General features: G+C 38.2%; 1 long non-coding RNA gene across 1 annotated transcript; it reads left to right on the forward strand.

The window, feature by feature from the left end:
* The first annotated feature begins 222 nt into the window (after positions 1–222).
* Positions 223–2436, forward strand: LOC139024886 (uncharacterized). Its single transcript, XR_011476265.1, has 2 exons — positions 223–700; positions 777–2436. It is a non-coding gene; the product is annotated as an uncharacterized lncRNA (long non-coding RNA).
* Positions 2437–9245: the final 6809 nt, after the last annotated feature.

Consider the following 9245-nt stretch of genomic DNA (forward strand, 5'->3'; position numbering starts at 1 on the left):
CTACAAGGACACCTGAGAATTCACACGGGAGAGAAATCTTATAGCTGTGATCAATGTGAGAATAGTTTTGCTCAGTCGGGCAGCCTGATAGTGCACCAGAGAATACACACTGGAGAGAAACCTTATGGCTGTGATCAATGTGGGAAGAGTTTTACTCAGTCAGGCAGCCTGATAGTGCACCAGAGAGCACACACCGGAGAGAAACCTTATGGCTGAGATCAATGTGGGAAGAGGTTTGTTGCATCTAACTATCTGACGACACATCAGAGAACACACACAGAGAAATCTTATAGCTGTAATCAATGTGGGAAGAGTTTTACTCAGCCAAACATTCTGATAGTACATCAGAGAACACACACAGAGAAATCTTATAGCTGTGATCAATGTGGGAAGAGAATCTCTGATCAAACATCAGAGAATACATACATGAAGGAGTTGTTTCATGATATCAATGAAATGATGTCACAATGTAGAATGTTTTAACATTGTAGTAGGAGTATTTTAATGATGTCACAATGTAGAATGTGTTAACATTGTAGAAGGAGTATTTTAATGATGTCACAATGTAGAAGACTAAACATTTGCCCCCTGTTCTATTGATTTCAACATGATATGGATATTAGCCTCAGGGGGAAAATCCAGGCTCTGAATTGAATGAGTACTATTTATGTGATTTAACAAAAAGTGACTAACAAAAAGAGTTGGGTTATACTTATCACGTTGGTGACCCACTTGAATCAAAATGCAGCACTTAAATGTAGCAAGCTGTTTTCTAGAAATTGTCCTCTAACCAGTGATGTACACATTATTCCCAGATTCTGTGTGGTTTTTGAGCTGTTAATTTTAACAGGATGTCCCCCCTCTCTCGCGCAATATGAGTGATGACAAATAAGTGTTGCGTTTCTCTTWGTGTTGGGGACCCATAAACTCAAAATGTAGCTGACTGTCTTCTCCAGGTTGTCCTCTAACCAGTGAGGTAAAAGATATCTCCCATTTCCATGTTTTTTGTTGTTGTGTTAGTTTCAACAGCACGTACAATCTGATTTCCCCGCTAATCGATATCAGTGATTTAATTTCAATGTACTTGCAGCCTATACACATGGACGCAGTATAATACATTTGTCTATAATCAATTTTATTAACAATCCTACATCACTCCAGTATTTCTTTACAACATTCAAGTGCTAATTGTCTTTATTCCAGTACTGAAGAAGCATGACTCAAATCACCTCATATTTCAAACATCCAGACTGACAAAAGATACATGTTTTATTATTCCATGCCTCACCATTAAGTAAATTATTGCCAATACATATTAACAAAGGGATGTATATTTGGTTCTTATATTTCATATTTACAATTGTGTATATTCAGTTTTGATATTTACAGTTAATTTCACATTTAGTAATGATAATTATTTATGCAACCAATTGACATTTTTTGGTACAATTATATTGACATTGAACCCTGATATTCTAAAAGCAGGATAACATTCTCAGATGTGCCAACCCAAATGTACTAGAGCATGACATTGGGGACTGGGCCCCAATCCAACTTTCCACGCAGTGAGGTGGAAAGTTACTACGGATATTGCAGGAGTTTCTTCTTGAAATCAGACATGTCCGTGGTAAGGACAACTTGGTTGCTGATTGTCTCAAGGGTGTGCAGTTGAAAATATTTGTGTTTTGCGTTTAGCCAGTGCATTGCCATGGATCACAATTTATTTTGACTGCACATTTGTCCGTTTTGGAGATTAGTTTTGTTTGGGCTCGTTCCAAGGGGACGAGAGTTCTAGAAGCTTGTGAGTTTTTTTAAATCAGTTCTATAGAAAGAAAAAGGTGAGAAATAATACTATTGTGTGTATTTAGAAATGTTTTTTCTTGTTTTTAATTGTTGACAGCCAGTAGACACCATGTTTATATTGGTGAAGCATTGTAGTTGATTATAATGTGAAATGGAAGTTGTTTTCTGTTGGTGGTGAGCAAACTTGTCCAACAAAAATATAGGATTTATTTGTTGTCTTAAAGGGGAAGGTTTTACCATTTATGTTTTGACGTTGGACTTTAGCACATATAGCTCGTTAGCATGTATAGCTCGTTAGCATGTTGGGCGCACTGATTGGTGTCACCTCGTTAGTCAGTATGTGTTACACCTGTGCTGGCTTGTCCATCTCGTTATGGATATTGCATCATATTGTTAATATTTTAATCAATGGATTTTCCTTAGAATGCTCATTAGTCTTTCAGTTGTTAATCTGGTTTTTATCCTCTTATGTTTGTTGGATACTAAATATTTCTGTTTATTTTCATTGTTTTTTAGTAGTTTTTTCCTGTGAAGCCATTGTGTTGCATCCATGTCTGAAATGTGCTGTATAAATAAAGCTTGATATGATTTGAACATATTGCAAAATAAATTAACCCAATGACTGACAATCAACAGACTTAATTATTTATTTTATTTTATTTAACTAGGCAAGTCAGTTAAGAACAAATTCTTATTCACAATGATTGCCTACCAGGGAACAGTGGGTTAACTGCCTTGTTCAGGGGCAGAACAACATTTTTACCTTGTCAGCTCTAACCACTAGGCTACCTGCCACCCTCTTGCATAACCAATGAGCACATATTTTGGTCCATCTTAGTATGAAAAACAGTATAAATTCAGTATATCTTCCACTATGTCAAAACAGTATAACCAACCAACCCATTTGTTGAAACTGAAAAATGTTGAAATCAACAATACATCAAAGGATTCAACTACTGTAAACTGAAACAAACAATTGGATCAAATAGATCAATCCCACTGGATACTGGGTTTGATTCAGACCCTGTCAGTGTGCCAGGTGGACATTGGGTTTGATTCAGACCCTGCAGGGCTTAGATTAAGCCAGGACTAGTTAAACTAGGACATTTAAGTAGCTTTCCTGAACGTGGCTTAAATTAGGCTTAGTTAGTCGGAGACTGGAGTCCTGGAGTCAGGTAAGTAAGCCTAAATGAGAACACCTGGGTTAATCTTGATTAGGTTCAGTATGAACACCTGGGTTAATCCCGATTAGGTTCAGTATGAACACCAGGGTTAATCCCGATTAGGTTCAGTATGAACGCCTGGGTTAATCCTGATTGGGTTCAGTATGAACACCTGGGTTAATCCTGATTAGGTTCCGTTCATGAACAGCCTGGTGTTAACTCCTGATTAGGTGCAATTATGAATGCCTGGGTTAATCTGATTTCAGGCTTCAGGTATCGAAACCACCTGGGTTAATCCTGATTAGGTTCAGTATGAACGCCTGGGTTAATCCTGATTAGGTTCAGTATGAACACCTGGGTTAATCCTGATTAGGTTCAGTATGAACACCTGGGTTAATCCTGATTAGGTTCAATATGAACTCATTCTGTTGGTCTAATGCTGCTCATTAAAACGCTCCAAAACAAATGTTGTCAAACCATCCAGTTATTGAAGGTAAAAAGCACACTGCTGCTACTGAGCAGTAGAACAAGAGGGTTGGGCTGCAATTTGCTGTGAATTCAATGGAAATGTGACCACAAGAAGAGTACAACAACTTCAGGTGAGATATCTGCATTATTATCAGGATTACAAGAAGAAACAACAACTAGAGGTGAGATATCTACATTATTATCAGGATTACAAGAAGAAACAACAACTAGAGGTGAGATATCTGCATTATTATTAGGATTACAAGAAGAAACAACAACTAGAGGTGAGATATCTGCATTATTATCAGGATTACAAGAAGAAACAACAACTAGAGGTGAGATATCTGCATTACTATCAGGATTTCACATTTCTCATATTCATATTGTGTGACATCACTTCTATTATTAAATGATCTCTGCCTTTTATAGACTCTGTGGAACAATGATTCCAAGCACCTCCCTCCTTTTGAAGCTTCCAGTCTGTTATTCAAACTCAATCAGCATGACAGAGTGATTTCCAGCCTTGTCCTCGTCAACACTCACACCTGTGTTAACGAGAGAATCACTGACATGATGTCAGCTGGCAGGGCTGAAATGCAGTGGAAATATTTTTTGGGGATTCAGTTCATTTGCATGGCAAATAAGGACTTTGCAATTCATCTGATCACTCTTCATAACATTCTGGAGTATATGCTAAATGCCATCATACAAACTGAGGCAGCAGACTTTGTGAAAATTAATATTTGTGTCCTTCTCAAAACTTTTGGCCACGACTGTACACAGTGATTGTGTAATGTGAACAGGATGTAAGAGCCAGTAGACAGTGAGTGTGTAATGTGAACAGGTTATAAGAGCCAGTACACAGTGAGGGTGTAATGTGAACAGGTTGGAAGAGCCAGTACACAGTGAGTGTGTTCCCTCCACATCTGCTATAACATCCCTGAGAGAAGATGCTGCCACCACCTTTCAGCAGAGAACAAAGAAGATGACAATGCATGAAACATTAACCAGAGAATTTTGTACAGAACAAACATTATCAAACCAAAAATAATCCATAATGAACACATTCCATATTTAAATGCATCTCATCTAGTTGAAGTGCTGCAATGTGAAGCAACTCCGTGTGCAAGTCCTCGTTGGTCATTTCCTGCCTCAGTCATGGACACATCTACCTCAGCCACGGACACATCTACCTCAGCCACATCTACCTCAGCCATGGACACATCTACCTCAGCCATGGGCACATCTGCCTCAGCCGCGGACACACTTGCCTCAGCCACGGACACATCTGCCTCAGCCACGGACACATCTACCTCAGCCGCGGACACCTGCCTCAGCCACGGACACATCTACCTCAGTCATGGGTATATCTGCCTCAGCCACGGACACATCTACCTCAGCCACGGGTATATCTGCCTCAGCCACGGGTACATCTGTTTGATGCTGATCATGGGAGCGTCAGGACAGTCATGCTGCTTCAGGTAGTTGGGCAGCACAGCTGTAGCAATGATCACCTTGCAGCATCTTCTTGGCTTGAAACGAAGTGTATTGCGAAAACACTGGAATCTATTTTTCCATACTCCAAACACACACTCGACCATCCCTCTCGTGTGCATATGAGCTCTGTTATATCTTTGCTGCTCAGCTGTTGTGGGATTTATGTCTGGAGTGAATAAAAAGTTACTCTGATCATATTACTATGTAGTAACTATTAGCAGACCATGTTACTATGTAGTAGCTATTAGTAGACCATGTTACTATGTAGTAACTATTAGTACACCATGTTACTATGTAGTAACTATTAGTAGACCATGTTACTATGTAGTAGCTATTAGATAGACCCATATTACTAATGTAGTAACTATTAGTAGCCATGTTTACGGAGTCAGTACTATTACGTAGACATGATACTATGTAGTAACTATTACGTACACGCATATTACATGTTAGTAACTATTAGTAGAAACCATGTTACTATGTAGTAGCTATTAGCTAAAGAACCATAATATTTTACTTATTGTAAGTGAAAACTTAATTAAAGATCGAATACACACATATTACTTATGTAGTAACTATTAGTTCAGACCAGGTTACTATGTAGTAGCTATATAGTAGACCATGTACGTATGTAGTAGCTATTAGTGACCTGTTACTATAGAAATTAGTATACTATTAGTAACCATGTACCTATGTAGTACTAGTAGTCAATAGCTATGTAGTACTATAGACCATGTTACTATGTAGTAGCTATTAGTAACCAATTACTTGAGAACTATAGAATATATAATTTTCGGAAAACAGCCTTAGACCACTGTTACATGTAGTAACTATTTTTAAGACCATATACTATTGTAAGTAACTATTAGTAGACTATAGTAGACCATATTACTATGTAGGAACTATTAGTAGACCATGTACGTAGTAAACTATTAGTAGAACCATGTACTATGTAGATAAACTATTAGATAGACCATGATACTATTTATTAACTGATGTATACCTATTATAACCATATCCACTACTAGTAACTATTAGTAAGACCATTATTACTATTTGTAGTAACTAGTAGTAGACCATGTACGATGTAGTAAACCTATTAGTAGACCAATACTATTATAAGTAACTACTAGATAGACCTATACCATGTAGTAACTATTGCATCTACCATATTACTATGTAGAACCTATAGTAGACCATAATTATTGTCTTTTTTAATCAATGTACTATGTAATAAGATTAGTAGACCTGGGTACTATATGTAGTAACTATTAGTAGACCATATTACTATAGTAAAAACTATTAGTAGACCATGACCCGTGTACTATGTAGTAACTATAGGTAGGACAGCTATGTACTTGTAGTAACTATGTAGTACTAATATAGTAGACCACTATCTTACTAGTAGTAACTATTAGTAGACCATTTTTTACTATGTAGTAACTATTTAGGTATACCATATAACTGTACTTAGATATATGTACTAGTAGATAGAACCATCATTTACATATGTAGATCAGAGACCTAACTAGTAGAGATAGACCATATTCTTATGTAGTAACTATAGTAACCATATTACTATGTAGTAACTATGTGTAGTAGACCCTCTATACTATGTAGTAACTATTAGTAGACGTTAGTTACTAGTGTAACGTAACATAGGACCATGTTACTAATGTAGTCAACTATAGTAGACCATATTATATGTAGTAACTATTAGTAATGCCTTAGACCATGTTACTATGTAGTAACTATTAGTAGACCAATTACTATGTAGTAACTATTAGTAGACCATATTACTATGTAGTAACTAGTAGTAGACCATGTTACTATGTAGTAACTTTTAGTAGACCATGTTACTATGTAGTAACTGTCATGACGTCGCCTGCTTGAGTATTGAAAACCCCATCCCCCTCTCCCTGCCTTTCCCTGCCTCTTCAACCCATGCTGTGGTCACAGAGAGGTCGTAAATTCCTGAGAATCTCCTCATGGCCCAACAGTATTAGACAGAGGGTAAACTTTCAGGACAAAGGAATTTTCTCCCACCTCACAGAACTTGAGGTACGAACATATTTCATGTTCCTGCAAAAGTATAAAGGATCGGTGGAGAGTCCAGCTATTAACATGCMCATTKGCCACCACGTGSGAAACTCATGAGAGACTGTGGGACWACATTACCATACCGCTGTTTATATAATAACCTCAGATATGAGGTTTACATCTGTTTGTTGTATAAAATGAATGAGTGAGTATGATACTGTTTGTATAATTGTGTAATATGATTTTGAACTGTTTAATGAAGAAAAATACAAATCCCTGTTGTATTTGAACTAAATCCAAGGACCGCCCTGAGCCCAGTACGGGTCAGACCTCCAAGGACAGCCCCTTCCTGCTATCTGAATAAAAGCCAACTCTGAGAAATTACCATTAGACCATGTTTATCCACCATGGGGAGAACGAAGGTTAAGTTCCATTGCTGAATCTTTAACCATACCACGTGGTTAAACTCTTAGCCGAATAATAACAAGTCTTTGATATTGACTACTAGTCTGCAGCTAGGAATTCGGTATCATTGAACGCGAAGAAAGACAACCGCCGAGACATCCATTCTATTACGAATGTCACTCTGAACTATCCACAATAACTACGACAGAAGGAACTCCAACAAAACAAACTTCTCCCCAACGATCAAGACGACACACACCGAGCGTAACTATATATATATTGATTGCAATTGTTCCCGAATGAGTGAGCGTTCATGTGTAAGGATTAGCATGTCAATTGTTATAATTATGGACTCTGTAGTGAATTCTTAGTCGAACGCAATTTTCCTTTTGTCTAACAAGCCGCTATGCCGGTTCAGCCCACTAGGGCATATTTATCCCATCATTTTCATGTAACCCTTTTTAAGTTTGTTTGTTTGTTTATGCATTTCTGTGAATTAATTAGTTAGTAATAAATAAATGATATAAGACAATTGATGTATGGATGACTCATAGTGAAGACTGGGTTCGTGCAGATAATCAACAATTTACGACGTTTGGAATGAGACTAACGTGAGGTAAACTAAATAAATCATTAATTAGAGGACTATTGATCAGATATGAAAATATCTGAAAGGTTATATTAGGAAATTATAACTTTGTAATCTGACTATTTTCCCTGGTGCCCTCGAATTCATAGTTAATTAGTTACGTTATTACTCAAGTGATCGCGTAATCCCTAATTACAGGAATCTTTGATAAAAACTATAAGTCTTCAATTTAACGATAGCAAAGACACGACATAACTATTAGTAGACCATGTTACTGTCGTGTCTTTGCTATCGTTATGTCGGCGCGATGCATGAAGAAACCAGCTGGCTGCACCGACTCCGTTAGCGTCTCTTGAGTTAGCCATGTTTCCGTGAAGCAGAGCACGTTGCAATCCCTGATGTCTCTCTGGAATGCTACCCGTGCTCGGATTTCATCAACCTTATTGTCAAGGACTGGACATTGGCGAGTAGTATGCTAGGGAGTGGAGCGCGATGTGCCCGTCTCGAGCCTGACCACGAGACCGCCTCTTGTTTGCCCCTTTTACGGCGTCGCACAGGGTCGCCGGCTGGGATCAGATCCATTGTATTGGGTGGAAGGCAAAACATCTGGATCCGTTTCGGGAAAGTCATATTCCTGGTGAACGATGATGAGTTGACGTTAATCGTATATTCAGTAGTTCCTCCCGACTGTATGTAATGAACCTAAGATACCTGGGGTACCGTAGTAAGCAATAACACAAAAAAACATACTGCAATATTTCCAAGGAACGAGCGAAGCGAGGCGGCATCTCTTTTCGGCGCCGGAAGTCGAGGCTCAAGCAGAGATATTATCTCCAATGCATTTTCTTTGTACATACGAAAGCTGTCTCAAGTAATGTAATGGATTACTCTATCCACAAGTACTGGTCTGGCCTCCGTAGTGCATGTTGGTCTTCATTTAGACATTCCACATAGTCCAGGCTCCCTCACAAACAGCACGAAGCAGAAATTAAACTTGCCTCTTTGAAAGATTCATTTAAGCTTTTATTTAGTCCTAAAGTAGCTCTAATCCCCCTCTTGCAATCGGCTTTGTGAGTCCAGAAGAGGCTAAATCAACCACTATTTTAAGATAAGTTGTGCAAGTCGCTTTGAGTTAAGACAGCTCATTTTGGTCTGGAACTAAACTTAAGCCTTTTATGTGAAACCGGCCCTGAGTGTTTTATATAATATGACTAAACATGTTTCTGTGTTGCAGGGGCAGTCAAGAAATGGAACGGCAAGGCCACAGAACATGAAACATC

Source organism: Salvelinus sp. IW2-2015, unplaced genomic scaffold (assembly GCF_002910315.2).
Source record: "Salvelinus sp. IW2-2015 unplaced genomic scaffold, ASM291031v2 Un_scaffold1981, whole genome shotgun sequence".
Lineage (NCBI taxonomy): Eukaryota > Metazoa > Chordata > Actinopteri > Salmoniformes > Salmonidae > Salvelinus > Salvelinus sp. IW2-2015.